A 21,465-nucleotide genomic window follows, 5' to 3' on the forward strand; every position below is an offset into this window, starting at 1 on the left:
GAAAAACACCCAGGCTACACTTTCAAGTATAAAGGATGAGAATAATGAGAACTGCCATGAAAGGTCAAACACTCCCTTTCTTTCACTAATTACTCTCTCGTAGATTTCAAGCTTACATTTAACATACATGGTTTCTTCGGGAACGCTAACTCAAGGTAGAAACTAGTAACGCAATCAGGTTGTACGAATTTATCAAGTTCAGCGACTGTTTCGTATCGACTGACGAAGACTTACGCCTATCTATCCGTCGGTAACTCGAGTAGGTCAGCTATATTATACATGTACAAAGATACTAACAGCACGAATAAAATCAAAGCATGTCCTCCTTTTGCAGAAACGAAAAAAACAACTCAGAGTTGAGGTAAGATTATATATATAGATATAGATATATATATAACCTGTTGACCCCTTGAAGCTCAGAGGGTGAAAACTGGTAAGGTCCACTTGAGTGTACTTTAAGCAGTTAACAGCAAGAATATCAACTCTTTGAAGCAGATTTTCTTTCCTGGATTGACTGTATGTTTTGTTGAAGACCTATAGAGCCCCTTCAAAAAACTTAACTGAACTAGAAATTGACCAAATTGTGTTCACCAAAAGAAAGTCATAGCATCGGAGAACTCACAGATTAATTGTAAATTTAATTTTGGAGTTATCATGTTTACAAGACACACACACCCACACGCACGCACGGCATCACCATCACATAGATTCCTTTCACCTCCGGCAAAGGTATTAAAAAGCATAAGTTTAAATTTAAAACAAACCAGCACTTAAATAAAGCCTTTTGTATTGAAAATACATTTGAACAGTAGTTGAAAATCTTTCAAAAGTATCACGCTCCAAGGACAGATTCACATCGATTCCGTTATAGAGGAAAGTAAAAACCTTTGGAAGAACACTTCATCAAGACGAGATCTCCATAGTGATTTATTTCCCGAAAAAACTGAAAGGTTTGACTTCAATAAACTAGAAACTTTAGGGAGAAGATAATGAAATGAGGTTTTCTATGAGCCAGTCAGACATAACATTATTCTACAAAGGTGTTTCACATGAATATACTGTATGTTTAAATTGTTAATGTTTTTTATAAACATTATTATTTTCTATCCGGGAGATGAGAAATACAAATGCCAATTTCTAAACGCAGATGTGATAAGACCGGAACAGAGGGAGGATCAGACCTAGTGCTTAGTGTTAAAAGGTTACCAGTTCATTCTAGGCACGGTGGAACGAGAGTGCCACGGTTGTGGGGAGACAGGTAAGCGAGGAATGAAGTCAATTTTGAAATGTAAACGCAGCTCGGGGTTCAACCGGGGACCTTTAGTTTAGTCGTAGTTTTTTACATGCATAATTTGCAACGATACAGTCGTAGGCATGACTGCATTAATAGCATTGCTGCACAAAACATGGCCTAAGGTTTTTGCGAATTTCCTAAGCGTAAACAATCTTCAACTTCCTGTTCAGGTGATGGAAATACCAAAGCAAAGAATCTACAACATTTGTGAACGTCCGATAGGGGTTCTTAATGAGTTGAACTTGCTTAAAGTTGAACACTGCATAATGTGGGTTCTGATCCTTATAATTTCAAACGATGCCGGCTGTAAGTTCTATGCCTCCATCTTATTAAATAATTATTGAGATGGTCAAATAATTTAGATGATGTCCAAATGAAACAAATATACTCTGAAGGTGGTGGCTATAAAATGTAGACAAAAGGTTGGTGGTAGAGTTTTTTTTAATTTTGGAAGGGGAGGAGGATGGGACTACAGATGGCAGCGGGAAACTATTGATGACCTTTTATTAACACGCACTCATTATTCAGCATCTTGGGAACAAACTACATATGGAATTTTGAAAAATGGATCGCAAATATCACAAAACCATCAATGACTGACAAGATCACCAGACCAGTCACTCTTCTATAGGCTACTATCTCAATGGTGACAGGAATCCCCCCACCCCCAAATATAAGTTTGTTATCATTTTCAAATTCACATCCTTCCACATGGTGAAGAAGTTGTGAGCAATAGACAGGCTGCATGCTTCACCCTGTGTCACATTTCTAGTATTTCATATTCACAGAAATGACATCATCCCATTTCGGACACAGACTATACATATTGTAGACTTGCATCATCCACATAAAAAATTAAAAAACCATCCTGACTTCTTACCTCTTTTCATGCCTCATTTTGTTCAAATTTATGGAAAAGTAGGAATGAATAAAACAGCGATAACACATATTACATATACCCAACCAAAAATATCTATATTTATATATATATTTATGATTTATATTAGTTTTCAACATAATTTACATAGAAGTGTATATTTATACTTCCCTTTTACATTTCTTTTTCTTTACATTTTCATTTTTTTTTTCTTTAAAAATTCAGATGAATGGAGACGCATCGCAGCAAAAGATTCTCAATCACTTAGGGTTTCCTTGGTAACGAGACATTGACATCATGGTGAATAATATGCTCTCACTACTTCTATTACCAATATTATCTCACTTAACTTCTCTGAAAGCAAATCAATGATTGTATCCCCCCATGCACTGAATGGCTTTTCATGTCCATGATTGTTTCATCTGAGATCTGCAAACTCCGATAAGGCAGCAAATAGATAAGATATAGTCCTTATAAGAATCATAATCATCATAATAATGATAATAGTAATCATAACAATAACCCGACAATTTTTACATTAGCAGCAATTTACAGAAATTGATCGGTACAATGATAATGCAGTAATAGGTTGGATTAACTTTGAAACTCGAGATTGATATGATCAACAAAAATTGAATATATTATTAACATTATCATTAGGTTTATTCTTTTTAATTTTATGTTTTCTTTCTCCTGACATTTCTAGACATTGCAATGATAATTTGTTTACTGAGTCGGTTAGTTTGATAGTGTCAGCCATTCACTGAGAACTACTGTAATGTGCATCACACATGCCCAAACAGGATAGAAAACGCTAGTTACAAATTCAAAGTTGGCAGTACCAGGCCTAATATAAAATGATCTTAATTTTGTCCTACATACCCCCCTGCTTTCCCCCTCCCTTCCTCCCCCCCCAAAAAAAACCCAAGCTACCAATTGCCATCCATCCATCACACAAGAAATGTTGCATTTTTAAATCCCACTTTGAACCAAATACAATAGTCAAGTCAATTTATAAAGTACACCCTGTAGGCTGTGTTTCTTTTTTTGTGTGTATGCTAACGTCAATGACTTCAGTCCTTCTAATGTCATTGCTCGATATCTCTTACCTGGATCATCTCATCCTATGAGTACTGTACAATTACTATACAGTCCGGATTACACCATTAACAGGAAATATAGCCTTGACCCAGTTGGTGTCTCAACCGGAAGCTTTTGCATAGCTCTGTATATCACCCATTCCATGTTTTGATTACATGCTTCACAATATTATACTATACCTACAAAATCTTCCCAATGCCATACATATCAAAGTAAACTAGATAGTCAAGGTTATATAGGATTCCTGTGCCAAATCAAGATAACCTTCTTGATCACCAACGACGTAATCTAACTAAAAAATTATCTAAATGATTGTAACAATTCAGCTGTTCCTAATTAGGGAGCTAAGAATCATTCCAATCAAGTCCAGTTTGCAAAATCTTGGATAGTTCTGTTTTCAGGGATGAGCCATGGGGTAAAAAAAATCACAGAACAAAAATTGCGGTATAGGCTCTAGTTTGCGTATGCTACAGTGTGTTAGGATAATAGTTTTTGTCCCCGAGATAGAAGAGAAATCACGGATATTCCGAGAATTGGCGGAAAAAGTTCATGCCTGTGTTTTGATCATTGAGGGACAGATGTAGCAGATCATATTTTAACGTATTTTTTTCTCTCCTTTGATGGCCGAGTGCGATGCAACCATTCAGACTCTAGCAACTTCAATTCACAATGCAGCACTAGATCAGAAACTTTCCTTCCCTTTGATGTGTTATGGGTTGGGGGAAGGGGGAGAGAGGGAACCTGAAATTTAAAGGATGCTAAGGATCATTAAAATCCCACTATTACTCCCCCCCCCCCAATCATGCATGTTGAACTCCATCCAGTTTCAAAGTCTGATTTGTAGTGTACAAACTCGGATCACAGCCCATAATTTGATCCCTGTGATAGACTGGGATCAATAGAGGATCAGTTCCCTGGCTCCGTGTTAAATCTGTAATGTAAACGCAGCTCTGGGTTTAACCCGGGTTCATCTATGACCTATTACTTCCATTGTTATTTTGATACATGCTTGACTTAGCTCAACAGTAGTAGGCATTAATAGCAACTCTATACATCACACAGATCATGGATTCACCCATTTTATTCAACATACTGTTCGCTGATCGTAAGAGCAGGGTCTGATAACCTAGCAGTGGGCTCTAATTTAAATGAGCGGAGGTTCCAAATCATTTGAACTATTGTTTTAATGTTCAACAATGCGAGTGGGCGGGCTAGCTGATCCGTAATGTAAACATGGCCACTTTCATATTCACCTAATTAGTACATCAATGATCAAAGCAATACATACTACGAATGTAAATTTCGTAGAGAGGTGCGATTCTCTTCCTGACTGTAATAACACCATCTTGGTTCATAAATTATGTAATCGTCCTCCTAATTGACACAATTTTCCCCGAAAACCGAGGTGGCAAGATGGATACCTAATTGAACAGATAACTAACTTGACACAATCTCACGTAAACAATGAAGCAACACATTGTTGTCAAAGAGGTTTGCACAAGAAATAAATTATGGAATTTTCAATTAATCGTAAATTTCCGAGAACTTAAAATAAGTATGAAATACAGTATGTTCTTGCTTGGTATGGTCAATGCCCTGCTAACCTCTATATGTGTAATGCCATTCATAAATATAGAGTATCATCTTGTTTGATATTGTCAATGCTATGTATGTCACACACTGTAATTGAAGAATAAAGAATATGTGTTTGTTTGGTATGGTCAATGTCCTTCATATCTCTTTAAGTGTTATGTCATTCATAGATAGAAAATCATCTTGTTTGATACTGTCCATGCTATGTATGTCACTCACTGTAATTCAAGAATACAGAATACGTTTTTCTTTGGTATGGTCAATGTCCTCCATATATCTCTTTAAGTGTTATGTCGTTCATAGATATAGTATATCATCTTGTATGGTTTTGTTAATGCTATGTATGTCACACACTGTAATTCAAGAATACAGAATACATTTTTGTTGGGTGTGGTCAATGCCCTGCAAACCTCTTTAAATGTAATGTCATTCATAGAATATCATCTTGTTTGATACTGTCAATGCTATGTATGTCACTCACTGTAATTGAAGAATACAGAATATGATTTTATTTGGTATGGTCAATGTCCTCCATATATCTCTTTAAGTGTAACTCAGTACAGATTTTATCTTGTCTGATATGGTATACAGTATACATGTATGTCACTTAATGTAATTCAAGAATACAGAATATGTGTTTCTGCTTGGTATGAGGTGAATAATTTCATCCAGTATCGCAAAATGCTAAGCATAACAGTGAGATTGCTATAACAAGTCCAGAGATGTCCAAGCAGTTTCTCACACAGGAAATGATAAAACTTACTGGTTTATATATTTACGAGTGACCCGCTTACCTGTCTCCCCACAACATTAGCACCTCATTCTACCGTGTCCTAGTATGTCCTGGTAATCTTTTAACACTGTGCACCCTCAGTGACCGGTCCCTTCTGGTCAATGCCCTTCCTTCTCATTCTACCATCCAAAGTGTTTACACATACGAACCAATATATACATATTATTAGAAACAAAATGCACAGACTTGAAAACTGCTACACAAAGTTTGTACTTATAAAATTTTCCCTGGTATGGTCAATGTCCTGCATACCTCTTAATTTAATAGTGAAGTGTCAAGATTGTAGAATATTTTCTGCTTTGATATTGTAAATGCTATGAATGCCTTAATATTTGTCACAAGTACAGAGTATTATTCTGGTTAAATATGCTCAATGTGGTGCCTGTGTGTACCTCTGTAAATTCCCACAGGCTTGCTTCTACTGAAAAACATCACAAATTAAAAAATGCTAGTAATTCTTACCCATGCAAAATAACATCACAAAAGAGTCGATTGTATCTCGTTCATAAAAATGACATCACCTGAAAGGTAAAAGAGAAAAAAAATCATTAAAAATTTTAACATTTATTAAAAATTAGGAAATATGTAAACAAACCTCAGAGCCACTGCAACCAACAATAATGTAATAACATAAAAGGGTGTGAAGACTCGCGCAAAAAGAAACGTCTAATGCCGGTAATCTGACCTAGTTTTCGAATGAGGTGTAACAGAAGTGTTAGACACCACCATCGATCCCAGAAAATATACACACAGCTTGCTACCGTCGGTAATTAGACACTAGTGTACAGTCAGTACATACAGCTGCGGTCAATACCCACAGCACAGTGTATAAAAGATACAGCGATGGACATCTCAGGTCCAGCTAAAGATAACAAGGTATCACGTTTCATTACTGTCTGCATTTTGAAGCGACACGAACAAAACGAATTTGCAAGCAACAGGAAGTTAACTTTTTCAGATGGCCGCATGCAGTTTGGGGCGAGTCTTCAATACCTTTAAGACATTAACTTATATGAAAGAACTCTCTGTGAGATTGAAACTTTATGTCTCTCTGGTCCACCTCCAAAGATAATGGTATGAGCCAAAGACAGTAAAAGGAGGCAATATGAACTTGAATGTCTATCTTGTACACATTTCCTTCACTTTATTACCACATACAGTACTACTGTAGATTGGTAAATATGTCAAAGCCTATTCATTTCCACAATTTTATTCAAGAAAAAAAAGAGCTGTAAAATCAAACGAAATCATTCCCTGTGGGTTTTAATAAAAAATAGCAGAAAACTGTTTATCAATATCCAGATATAAATTTTCTCAATCAGTCTTTGGTAACTCATTTATTTTATTGATAACTAGAAAAAAAAATTCAACAGAGTAGAGTTCTTTGTTTACTTTTGTTTATAATTTTCGGTTTTTAGTTTTGTTATAAATGACAGGGAATCGAAACACTCAAGCCTTGACTTAGTAACCTGGCCACAGAAATGATTCATACCGAACCAGCCCAGCCCGCTGAATATTTCAGTTTCTAAAGTATCTCTCTGTCACAAATCTGTGACATTAAACAGAAATCGTAATCGTACCGCTCGTGACTGTACGGGTCGAAGCAGCGCATCTCTCGCATCTTTGTTTGCTCAACGTTTTCGACTCATTCATCTTGGCTTAAGAGATTTATGCATCCTTATAATGGTGCTTCCATTTGTAACTCACTCATGTAGCACTAAATACACAAGGATTATGCAAACAGTAATGAGACAATTTTTTGGCTGTCGTCGATAACCAACGAATCAACCATGCATTGAATGAAGTACTTGATAATATACATGTTAACAAGCTGATACATATTTGCTGTGCATTTTGCAAGCAACAGGCAGTATATGTATCCTACACATGCCACAGATGAGAAGTAGACTGCCCAGACAAACACTGAAGCTGGACGGTTGTTGTGGGAAGTTGCTTACAAAGTTCCACACTATACATATAAACACCTAACGAAATATTGTCCTGTTTGAGAAACAATTTCTTGAAGCCATGCAGCCATGAGATAAATATATATATATGTCAAGACTGGAAAATAATATTTGTCTTTTAGATCGATAGTCCTACTTGTCAGGAACTTCATGACCACTGTGAAAATAAATCATCAAATGTTCAGCTTTAAAATTCTCCAGATTTTCTTTTGAAATCTTAAAAGGGTTCGATCTAGTACAAGAAAACTCTAACGAGTTGTAATAAAGAATCCAATTTAACTCCACCATGTATAGTACTTTCAATTCTTATCTCAAGCTGTCAACTTCCCACATCCACCATTTCCTCCTCCTCCTCCTCCTCCTCCTCCTCCTCCTCTTCCTCCTCCACCTATTCCTTTCCCCCCCTTCCCCACCCCTCGAAGAAAAAGGACTAATCATTATGAATTTCATTATGAAATCATTATGACACCACACACACTATGTATATCTACTGTTCATCTACAGTAGGCTCACTCATACTCAAGTTTACAACCAATGCTGATCGACTTACTATATCATAGAGTGCCACACAATAAATGATTGATCTCAATAGAAATCAATGATAAGTCATGCATAATGAATTATAACCAATGTTGAGCATTGTACTATGTTTATGATTAAATAACTGAAAGTGGAAATCAATGTCAAAAACTGAAACAGAAATTTAATTCCAGAATACGAAAGTACTTCTGAGGTTATCCATGACATACTTTGTCGATACATTCAAGAATCTGACATGTTGCTCAAATTTCTCTTCTTGAGGATAGAGTATTGTATTTTACCCAGGTTGTCAAAATTCTGCAAACCTCTGTTGACCCTTTGACCTCCATCAAAAACAATAGGCTAAATTAATTCATGTGGGCAACCACATAATACACTTGTGTATGCCATTATGATTCTAAACTTTACAAAATCGTTATTAAAAATAAAAGATCTATGTGTCAGATATTTCTTATAAGGTTTACGTATAGCATGAGTTCTCCATAGGCAACCCACAGGCCCATATGGCTAATGAAAGATTTCAGTCTAGCCTAACACAGGGTATGTGGGTTCTAAGCTTAGGCTTAAGCAGCCTATCACTTTGTTCAATCTAGGTACAGTGAGATTTTGTCTCTAGGGTCTAGCCTCTTGCCTATATAAACCAGTTTCACTCTGGCCCTCTTAGAAAACTAATTGATTACCCCAGCTGAACACGTTTGAAAATATCTTTGAAACCCAATCGGAATTAAAAGGAAAATAAACAGACATGGCAGAAATATAGCAACGAACTAACAAATTTCAATTGGACAAGAAGCTGCTTGAAGATGTGAAAGTAACGGTTATTCAACCTAACCATCGCTTTTGGTCTTTGTGATAGAGACACTTTCAAGAGATGAATAAATGCACCCTCAAAACAGCTAAAGACAAATCTCATTCTAATTGGGAGTCTGTATCACAGTTTAAATGTTGCTTCGCACAGCAGACTGATGACTTGAACAAGTCTAAATACGATGCCGATTGGATCTTTCTCTCCTACGGTGTATATAATGAAAGCTTAGTCTTGCTCATGAGCTTCCTCCAAATGCTAGAACCCACTAGGAATATCCAATTATCAAAATGATACTGACGTAAAATGTTCCGAATAATCATTCTTTAAAAAAAAAGGGGGAGAGCTAGTTTTGACACCTAATTGTCTGGATTTGTTGCAAGTCTTGGTTTTCTCTGAGAATAACACACTCTTGAATGACAGATTTGGCAGGTACGTCCTAGAGCTTTAATCCCCTCGAAGACTGCGATCGGTAATTATAGACAGAGTATGAAGGCGACTTGGATAGACATTGCGCCTTGCCACGTTACATCCATCTTGTGTGGGGGGGGGGGGTTGAAAAGGCGATAAATACATCCAGACTGTAAGATGATACTATGTAAACTACGTCAGTACTATTACAGTGACGATGGATTTGCACGACGGCAGCGAAAATTGTCAAATGTAACGCTATGAATCAAGTCGCACATTTTCAGGAATCTATCTGTTGCTCTGTTAATAAAATAAACAGATTTCACGTACAGTCAAATCAATTAGTTATCCTATACATTCGTACAACCACGATACACTGCGACTCATGCGAAAATAGGAATCTTCACAAAGTCCACAGAGACACGTTCGATAATTACTGACGGACCAATCTATCCAACGACTGTCTGTATATGGACCCACTAATTTGTTTTCCCTTCATCTTCTTTTAACTCTTGCCTCACATTTACAACAGCGAGTTAAGTATGTGTTTGACTATTAACGTCATTCTAAACATGAAGCTTAACACTCAGGTTACTGTAATCATGGAGCTATAATCTGTTTATAGCTCCATGCTGTCATGTAGAATACTAGCTTAATGTCAATACTAGCTTAATGTCAATAAGAACAAACTGTTGATTGAAAAACTGGCAGGACTCACAAGGAGCATTTGAAGGCTAACAGGACTTTTATGCTGCCTAGAATGAAAGAACATCACACGCCATCCAAACAGCCTGTGTTTGATAATGCACCTACACTGTCCGTACAGTGGAATATATGCTGATGTCACAAAGACCGAGGTATTTGTTCTGTTCTGATTCTAAATGAGGATCTAACCAGCTGAAGTCAAAGATGATAGCCTATTAAAAATATTAAACCATATGACATCGATGGATGCTGAAAGAAACGAACAAAACAAATTTCCAAGAAAAGTTGTTACTATAGAAACAGTTTAATACAATTACAACTCCTAATAATCGAAGGAAAATGCTGTCTTATCATAGTTTTTTTTTTGTGATTGAGATGAAGCTGACACAGTTCCTTTAAATATTAAAGATGCATTAAAAGTGTCTTCCATCACACAAAATACTCAAACTGAACACAAAACGTTTCTGCTTGGTTGTGTTTGCAATCTTCACTTATGCAGTGCTAGTAAGTGAAAGAAGACGGAGCTTTATAGAGACTTACTTGTAGGTCCACAAAAACTTCAAAGACATTAACTTAGAAACGAGAGGACATTGACAAAGAGGTGTCAGAATGCACAGCAAAACGCAAAAAGTAGTTGTCTAAAATCACAAGCGATAATTTTGGGGAAAAACATGTGTAGTAACTTCCGGGTGGTAGATACGTGAGGAATTAGTGGGCGTTGCCCAGGGAGCGAGGGCGCAGTGATAAAACGTTTCCAAATGTGTAGTTAGGTAGATAGGAAAGTGCAATTGTGGAGTGGGAGACAGGTAAGAGAGGAGCCAAGTAAATCCAAAATTACCAATTGTAACCTGCTGTAGGTAGACTGGGGTGCAAATGTACTGGGGGAAAGGTGGAAGTTGGCAGTGTCCCCAAAAGTGGGATATAGAGGGCACTCCGCTAAGCTGTTACCAATATCATAGGCTATAGGTAAATGTGAGTGCTTATGTTGTTTAGAGACAGGTAAGTGAGGAGCCAAGTGAATTATCACAATGCAAAAAAAGAAAAAGAACATTATCTTAAATATTTTGAAATTACTCCATTCACCTATAGAAGTTATTTTCTATATCATTTTTCTTCATTTTTTTGTTCTCAACCATTCAAGGGAAAGTTGAGGTATTTGAAACATTAGTTGCACCAACTTTAATTCACCAAAAATGCTCCAGGATCGATGAAGTTAAACTTCAAAAATTAAATTTGTTGGACTTTCCATGTACAATTATATGTTGAATTGAGTGATTAAAATACCCTTAGTCAGTATGCCAAATTTTACACCCAAAACTTAAAATACAAATTTTGTAACATCTCTATGTAAATCAAGAATGAATGCAGCTATTTAGTTTGAAAAACCTTCATTATAAATAGGATGAGTTCAATCTTTGGATAAATTTAGTAGGTTACTTGCATAATTCTAACAGCACCTGGTACAATCTACCTGCCAGATGTATAGCTACGTATATATGCCCTCGTAAAGCTGGGTAAATTTTAACGCATAAATGTTTTAATATGAACATGCTTCAATGATAACCAGAGAAGAGCACAATAATAATAATAATGAAAGTAATATTTGAGACATAAATCACTTAGCCTGGAATAATAACTGAAATTGCTTACTTTATTTCCTCACACAAAAAAATATATATAAAAAATATTAAAAAGTTAAATTTAATGTGTTGCACATAGAGCAGTACATCTTTAGGGAGACACAAAATAAAGAGAAAAATAATAATAATAAAAGTAGTAAAATAAAAATAAAAATAATAGCTTCACTGGTACTTCTGTAAAATAAAAATCTGAAGGTCAATTAAAAGATTGTGCTATGAGCATCACATCTGCAACGAGACAGAAGTAATGAAAAAAAAAAAACAAGGAAAAAGAAAGTAATTAGACAAACGCCTACAATATTTATAGAAATCAATGTTTCCAACACAAAAGAAGAGAAAGGTGTTTTTTTTCCCCCTCTCTCTCTCTCTCTCTTAATGTTCTGTACATAAAACTATCAAGATATACAAAATTAATATTAAAATGGACAATTCAAAGTACATAAAACACATTTTCCAAGGTTAATGCTGAAGAGACATGCTGCCAAAAAAACAAAAAAAAATTAACGAGTTTAAGAGCGTTCAAATACAAGAAAATTAAAACATAAAACAAGCAGTAACCATTTATGAAATAGTGCAACAAATTTACTTACTGGTGATCTTAAAGTGCCATTCAACAGGAGGCGATTATATTGTTTTATGAATAAAAATCCACTTGTTACATTGATGTGTATATAATATCCTACGATTAACAGATCCTGCTGGATTGTGTAGCTGTTAGTGAAGAAGATGGAGCGGAGTAGAAACGGAACACACCTGCTCCTTGATCACCACGACTACGTAACCGGCTCTCGCTGCAAAATCTCACCATGCATGCATACAGCCAGCCAGCCAGCAAAAACCCTAATTAGGAGCACATCCATACAGCAACACAACACAATGTTTTTTCGTTTACCAAAAAGGAATGGGATTTCTTTGGGAAAATGAGTGATACATCGTGTCAACGAGTCTTAGATTATTCCACTTTGCAGAAGAGGGGGTGTGCATAAATACGCACGGAGTGATCACGTTTTACGGCTTCGATGTTTGTGAACAGAGAGTGAATCTACGTGTATCTAGATATACAAGCTTATACTTCAGTCACGAACTGTGAACATTGTTTGACAAGTTATTTCATTACTTTCCGTAGGAAATGTTTTATGTCTTTCACTTTCGTAGTCTTGAATTTTGTTTTTAATTTTCCTTTATATTTTAAGTTTACAGTACTTTCCCTTGGCTGGTTACAAATGAAATATTGTCCAATGTAATGAACATGTATAGTTTATTGTACTGTTCTATCATGGTAAAGTGATTAATTTTGTAGCTGAATTGGTACATACACTTAAAGGGATCGTAGATATACTGTGCCACATTAACAGGAAAATTTAATTGCAGTATTAAAGGGTGACATGTGATACCATGAGGTGCAGAGGGGGTAGCTCCAAGCAGATTGAGTCAAGGGGCTTCTTCTTTCATACAGTATGTTTTCCCAATTATACAGACAAGTTTGTCAATTAATGTGTACTGAGGTACATGGTGGCCTGCTTAAGCAGAGTATTAGCCAGAAAAGAGCTAGCTAGGAATAAACAAATGTACAGCCTTAATTTTGAAGGACTAAGGGTCAAGGAGGAGGGTAGTGGGGATGGGGAACATGCCACTCCTCTTTGCCACATTTTATTTTTTATAATTTAGACTTGACAGCAGACTTGTACAGTTAAGAGTACAACAGCCTAAGTAACTCTTACGAGTAGCGATTTTCCCCTTGGTGTGAGTATTAAGTACAAGTACAAGGTTTTAAGTATGAGTACATGCAGGGATGTAGTCAGAAATTTGAAAGGGGGGGTGGGAGCAGAATTGTAAAAGGGGCACTTCTCACATAGGGAGCATTATTACACTGCACGGAGCGCCATGATGTACAAAGTAAGTTTTTGCCCAAAATGCCTCCCACGTTGCAGGAAATAAACAATAATAAGAGTATTGTATTACATACCAACCAGACACACTTTCTGGGGAAAGATTGAGAAGGGTCGCTTAGCTTCCTTAAGCCTGAAAAGAGGCTTTAATGACATTTCCTGAATTAAGTTAAATTTGATTTTTTTTCAAGGTATACTTAAGGGGGGGATGCGATCCCATTGCCCCCCCCCCGGCTACGTCCCTGAGTACATGTCATTTTGCACCAGTTCCTGTGCTTCTATTTATTATATGAGTACAAATTAGTCCATTAAGTTGAGTACCCACACACATTGTTACTATGCTAGTATATGGACTCACTATGTACTCTGCTTGACAGAGGTACATTATCATGATGACTGAGACTAATTGTAAGAGCTTTTATGCAAATTAGGTATTCAAATCTTATTCTAATTGTCTCCATCCTATCCTGCTGGTTTTCATTATTATAGTCATCTAGTTAGTATCATATAAGATCCATCTACATAGATAGCTCACTGGCTACACTAAGCCATGTCACTTAAATCATCAGCATTGGCCCCAAATTTGAAGCACTCTAGAAAATAAGAAAAAATCATTTCAAGTAGTTTTATGGAACGTTTTGATTTTCCTAATTATTTTCAGCCATGGAGGAGTATTCAATTAGACGATTATATTAATAATTCAATCCTATTCAATACAAATTTACTTCTCATATTATCGTTTAGAAGAAAACATAAAACACAGTTACAGTAGAGACATACTGTAGCACAATATGAAGGGCACTAGAAAACGGAATTACTGTTAACGAGGCTAAAGTGACCATAAAGAAAAATACAAAGAGAAAGAAGCTTCAATTTGACAAAGATATTGACAGATTACAGAAGAGAAAGAGAAAGTCCGAATTAAATATGTCTCAGTCAGGAAGAATGTTATCATTATTTGAGATTCTAGCATATATATCGCTATAACAATACTGATGACCATTATCACGTCATTATTTACACTGTTGGCCAATAAGGAAATTCATTTTTTCAACGACGGCCACATGGTTCAATTACTCGTCGGGTGTGATAGCTTCAACTGTGACATTGATAATTATAAATGTATACTGATCAAGGGGGGGGGGGGAGGGTGGGATGGGGGTGTCAGTGAGGGTGCCATGAAAAACTGTTAGAGTCTTGTTGTAAGCTAGGTGGGATCAGAGTGCCCATGTATAGGAGACTGGTAGGGTGGAATGGGGTGAACTTTGTAATTCTCAAGAGTAGGAGTTTTACAAATAAACAGGTTCCATCCTTCGTGTCGGATAGTGTTCAAAGACCTACCAGGTCAAGTAACTCACATATATACTCACATATACTCACACATACACACATACTCACACGATATATACAGATCTCATGCCATGGTTACAGGTTCTTGAAAAGTAAAAGGGATGCTTTTACATGGCAAATGGAGTACAGTGTTGAAAGGCTACCAGTTCATTCTAGGCATGGTACAAAGAGAGTGCTAAGGTTGTGGGGAGACAGGTAAGCGAGGATCGAAGTAAATACTTCAAAACATAACGTGTACCATCTGAACATATACTGTATCAAACAATATCCTAAACTTTACTACTATAGTACTGTAGTCGGAATATGAAAGTGCAAACACTCAGTTCAAATGACAGCCAATAATTCCGTGGGAAAAAAAAACTTTTTAACCAAGTCGTGTTCAAGTGTTGTTATAACCTTACAATTGTGCAATTAATGTATACGTACTACAAACAAACAAACAAACAAACATATATTAAAATGAGGATATCACGAGAGCAGCTTCATTAAAATAAAAAACTTCAAATCATATTGCTGACTTAAAGGACAATAGAGTAAAGATATTAAAGACATCCTTTCAGTGTACCCATTGCTTCTAGATAGCAACACAATATAGATACACAGTGGCTTTCTGAATTGATTTTGATGAACTTTGTCCAAGCTGTTCGATATTAAAATCTCACAACAAATTAATGTAGGTCAGTAGCATGACTTTGCAGGGTTTCTACGTTTCAAATAGTTGAGAACAGATTTCAAGAGTCAAGAAGTTTGAAGTTTTGCCAATTTTTATCGTTGAACATGGATGTTAAAATAATGCTATTAGGAATAGTGTTGGGGGTAACCACCTGCTGTACCTTTGGGGATCAAAACTAATTCATTCAATATTTACTTAGTTATGAGCTTACCACCTCGTTGTCCTAGGATATAACTAGTTCAGTTGGTGAAGAAAAATTGAGAGAATGTCTTTGTGTGATGACTTGCAAATTTAATTTTGGGTATTACTGAGCAGATTTGGAAAAAAATTGGTGGCCAGACTCAAGTAGCCATCTTCCAAATAAATGCTAAATTAACCAACAATGCTCAGCAATGGTCAAAATTTATACTTTCATGCTTTTCAATACATGAGCAGTTTGCCTTAATTCTGAACCCCAAAAAATTACTAGTAGTCCGAATTGACCATACATAGTTGCTAAATTGAAGGATTAACACTACTTTTTTTATGAACTTTTTGAAATGAAATATCTAGCATTTTTAGTAGCATTCAATGTTCCAAGTTCTAGCAGCAGTTTAATCCAAAAATATGGTCAGATTTCTTGTAGCAGTCAAGTCATTGGTATTGTTATTAAAATTGTAACTAACATACTACCAAAAAAGAAGATTTTGGCAGCCTGCATAATTTTGATAGACCACAAATTATCGTTAAAAATACGATGATATCTTTTAATTGTTAACAGATATCTTGAGAAAAATGCTGTATTTTACGTTCAAGATTATTTCAAGGTGGAGGAAAATAAGCACACCTGTAGACTATACTGCTCAAATAAGGCAAGTTTATTTAATTCCGTTTCTGGCCCGACAAACACCTACTGGGAAATTTAATTCCATTGCTTTAAGTTTTGATTAAATTTGACATGTTTCCTCTATTTAATTAACCAATGAATGATACGGTGGGTGGACGTTTCTACAGTACCGCACATGATGTATACTGTACAATATATACGATGTCATCCACGAATTCACTTGTGCTACAAAATTTTTCCTGCGACAATATGCTGAGGAACTGTAACTGGTTCAACACATGAATGAAACTATGTCATCGCCCGGAGTTAACCAATCAGATTTATACCGAGTCTTTCTGCAGGCCTGGAAGCTTCATGCCAAAATACTTGACACGACCACCAGGCAATCCTCTTTGCATTCGAAATTTCTCTCCGGTGATAAACCCCACCAGTCAATCTCGAGTCACTTTCCGCAACGTTCTAATTGATACTGATGGCACTTCAGCTAAAATTTCCTGATTAAAGCTTAGAGGAAAAAAAACCCATCCACACTGGGCTGCATCTAGAGGAGTAATTTTACACTCACAGTTGATGTCGAGCCGAGAAACTGTATCTGTGCGAACAAGCTCTCGCCCGAACGGCCTGAGAGGGAACAGGACGAATAGTAAAATTGAACGAGATCTTCGAGAAAATTGAGTTAGTTTTCAGAATGAGAAATTAACGCCTGTCTGTATATTATGAAAGCAATGACTCACACCGAATTTAAAACGGTTCTTTTGTCAATGCTTGTAGGTCTCGGGATGAGGTTCTACACGAGGACTGTCTATCGTTCAGGACTTTTTAATGCCATAAACAACACCGCAGCACACACTGATTGCTAATTAATATTCATACGCCTGTTATAAATGTTAAGCTGCTACCGGGGTTTTATATCGAAGCACGTTTGTCTTTGATAAAGTTCTGTTGAGTTTGCAGCAATTTTATTAACCATATCAAAATATTTTCTAAACATAATCACTACCAAGGTTGCTGAAAAACTTTCCCCTCGTCTTCTACTTACAAATGATCGGTAGCTTATTTGCATATTTTTATAACATTTTAGCACAGATTTCTTTTAATTTTTACAAAACTGATATCCACGCAGACACTTTGTTTCCGCCAGCCCGAAAGAACCAGAGATGCTAAAGAAGTTAATTTCCGAAAATGCAATTGGAACAATTTAAGGTAAATAACACCTACATTTTAACAAGCAGATTTATGGCATGGTAAACTCTTCAGATTCCACTGCAAAGTATTATCTTTAAAACTACTGTTTAATAAAATTCATATTACCTCTCACTTTCGTCAATGCAGCAAAGCCAAGCTCTTGTTCTTTATATATTGTCCTAATGATACTAACTTTTCAGAACATTGCTAGCAAAAGACACTCCAGAAAAAAAGAAAAAAAAAATTCTGATTTTTTATCACTGCAATAAAACATACATATAGGATATAAACATGTTCTCCTCTTTCTGCAGCCACAGTTATTACAAGCATAATCTTGTGAAGCCTTTCAGTGAAACCATTCAGACAACACCTTAATTGGTTTCTTTTCACATGCTCTCTCTCCCCTTGTTCCTGTTTTGTTGTTTCTCTTTGTGACGGTCCCTGCCATTGCTTAACATTACCAAGGCAGGGAATCCATAAATCTCTTGAGCTTTCTTATGAACTTGTGACGTTAATGATTTATTTTATAGTAAAGCATTATGCCGACCTGCTTAACATCTACGCTCAAAGATTTCAAGCTTCCTACGCTTACAAGGCATAAAAGAGAAAGTTGCTACACAAGTTTTTTTTTAAAGTCATTTTCTCTTTAAATATCAAATCGATAGACTAATCGTGATCAGTATCACGTTTGCTTTGACCGCATTGAAGATGTACATTTATGCAGACACGGAAAATCATTTCTAAAATAAGATTTGAACTTAGAAAAGTTTTTATTTTTTACAAACGACTTCAGGCCATTGATGACTTCTTATCCAATCTGTCTGTCTGTCTACAGTATCTATCTGTCTATATATATATCTATCTATCTATAAATCTAAATAAAATAAAAACTGTTATCCACTAGAGAGCCTGTGTAAGAGAATGTGTAAAAGTTAGTAGGCCTGGCGTTTCAATTCTAGCAGGATCTTCTTCAAAGGCTAAAGGACAAGTAACAGTAACAGAAGGGACAAAAACATGCACAGAATCTATCTATAAATCTATCTATCTATCTATCTATCTATCTATCTATCTATCTATCTATCTATCTATCTATCTATCTATCTATCTATATATCCATATATCTATCTATCTTTCTGGAACAAACAAACTAAACAACATAAAGGGATTTGTTCTACTTTTAGATCTGTTCTCACGTCACCCTAACTCTTCATCTTACATGGTTTGGGTCTACAAAAGCTTCCAATTTTCTAAGCCTCGGAGAAGACGAAGAAGACAGATAAAACACTAAGACAGTATCAATCACGTTTATGAGCGCACTGTAGAGAATTATTCAAGGTAAAGCCGTCATACACACCATCCGAGATGACATTTTCCCCCTTTTTTTTATGTTTGGCAATAACACTTTTCAAAGTTATGAATTTTATAACAACCTTTACTTGATCGCCTCCATATATTGAATATAATATTTCAGGGTAAATTATGGAGGGCGAGAGAACTTCCATGATTGCAAAGAGAGAGATTGGAGAGTGAAAGGTAGCCAAAGTATTATATAGATACTGTATATTTATAATAACACAATCAGCTTGGAAGTTATTTTACAGCAGCCACATGTGAACATGGGGGAAGCCTAACAGCTTATTTACTTATACTTAATCTCTGTTAATTGGCCCATCTGATTCACAGTTTTAGCTCCTTTCGTATTGCTAGAACGGCATTTTACCTCTGTTACTCTGTAGAAAACTTTCAGATGGCAAAATTGTCATGAAAATCCTGCTTTTACCTTTGGCCTGCCAGGGTTCTTAGATCTGCAACCTCCCAGAAGGCTAGGTTTCATTGCTATTATTACATCACCACAAGTTTTGCTATTATTACATCACGACAAGTTTTACAACTTCTAGGAATGATGTCAAAGATAATTATGGACCGACCCTCTGCAAGTAAATGCTCTGTACAGGTGTACATTGGAATGTTACGATAGTTTAACGGATGAATGACACACGGATAAACCGCAAAGAAAAGTATCACTTTGATAGGAAATGATAACTTGATATATGAGACCACACTGTACTGGACTAGTAAAACTATAATGTCATACAAGACAATATTTTTAACGGGGTTGAATTTTTATTGAATACTGGACGGTTTATTGCATTTCATCAGGACATGGTTGGATTTATTCAGGGGGTAACTTGTCAGCACTGTCATGCATTCAGTAGTACAAACATTAGAAGAAAAAAACAATTGCTCATTTTAATACAAGGACACAAATCCTCCTCTTTGTCAAATTGGCAACTGTGCAACAAGGTTGACCTCTTTTCAATTGGTAGCCCAGAGGAACGAAAATCTACTTAATTTCAATCAATTAAAAAGTGTCACAAGTCAATTCCTGTCTATGTTGACTTCATAAACTTTACCAAACCTTTAATAAACCAAAAAGTTTCCAGTGAATGAAAATAAGTTGATAACAATGGAAATGCAGTTGTAAGCCATTAGAGACCCCAGAACCAACACTGGCTTGGGGATTTATGAGTGGGCTAACGGTGGGAGGGGGGCAGAAGGGAGGGGGCACAGTGCTAAGACATTTCTCGTCATGTAGGTTAGGAACCGTTTCAAAAAGAAAAGCTGCAGATGTGGAATTCCCAGAAGCAAAGTTGAGACAAAATAAAGAGCCTGGCTGAAGGGTGCTACGTCAGCCCCCTCAGCAGCCTACTTTCGGCACAGAACCCTTAGGTAGATGGGAGAGTGCATATGTAGATTCGGAGACCGGTAAAAGGGGAATCAGAGTAATTAATCAGGAGTTTTGGAAGGAAGAGGAAATCGACATCCCCCAGAAGTTGGTCAGAGGAGATAAACATAGACCTTTATATGACCCTGAGTGGGACAATGTGGAATATATTTCTGGGGCCCAGCTAGGGTCTGGCATTGTAGTCAAGTGGTTAAGGCAGTGGACTGGTGATCTAAGGATTACAGGTTCGAGCCCTGGCCAGATCATTGTGTTGTTTCCTTGGGCAAGGTATTGCCTCCATTGCCTCTCTTCGACCAGGTGTATAAATGGGGACTTGCAAGGTTACTTGTAAATATAGTTGCGTGTGCCGGTTTGTGGCTGCACCCTATGGGAAGTCCCCAGAGCACACGTGGTTGTGGTGCACTGTGGTGCCCCAGGAGAGATTGATTGAATTGCGCACACTTTGGTGTGTAGGTGTAAAAAGTTACCAATGACCAAGGCTAAGTTGTACATGTGCTATGGTACATTTAGTGCCTTTGAACAATTTCTGTTGATTTTGGTGCTGTATAAATGTCTTCTGATTGATTGATTGACAAGAAACACGCAGACAATCACATTCTCCACATACCATGTCAAGCAGACAATGTATCGCAAGCCCTCACTTAACTGCACTCATCTAGCTACCCTGTACCTGTACTGGTACTCGTGGATATGTGCAATACTTATACTCTATGGCGTTTTGAATCCTAGTATAAGTTGACCTAACTCCACAAGACAATGTTTATATAGCCAAATTTTTTATTTTCCATTTCTATGGGATTGACTTTACAGGTGTCACATGTAATAAAAAGGTAGTAGGAAGTTTAATCGCTGAGAAAGGAGACCTCAAAATATCAAGAAAATGCCACAGTGGCGACAAAATAATGGAATTTCAAAGTGTGGTAAATGGTCCAATTTTGAAGCAATGCAACTGAAAATTTCAGAATATGCTTATTTCATGGTGTACGTTCCAAGCATGCAATAAATTTGGGCATTTTTGGAGAGGGTCCAGCTACAGCCATCCGTGATTTGACAAGGAATGACCCAGAAAT

General features: G+C 36.5%; 1 protein-coding gene across 2 annotated transcripts in view; it reads right to left on the reverse strand.

Annotated features, from left to right (window-relative positions):
- Positions 1 to 21,465, reverse strand: part of LOC139968677 (NACHT domain- and WD repeat-containing protein 1-like) — a 129,281-nt gene that overhangs the window by 85,415 nt on the left and 22,401 nt on the right. The window contains exons 1-2 of one of the 2 annotated variants that reach the window (XM_071972951.1): positions 12,317 to 12,552; positions 6,121 to 6,179 (exon numbers count right to left, since the gene is read on the reverse strand). The gene's annotated coding sequence lies outside the window, so the exon portion shown is untranslated. Of the gene's footprint in view, positions 1 to 6,120; positions 6,180 to 12,316; positions 12,553 to 21,465 lie in introns of those variants that run through there. The other variant, XM_071972949.1, reaches the window with a different exon arrangement.

The sequence above is a fragment of the Apostichopus japonicus genome, chromosome 6 (assembly GCF_037975245.1).
Source record: "Apostichopus japonicus isolate 1M-3 chromosome 6, ASM3797524v1, whole genome shotgun sequence".
NCBI lineage: Eukaryota > Metazoa > Echinodermata > Holothuroidea > Aspidochirotida > Stichopodidae > Apostichopus > Apostichopus japonicus.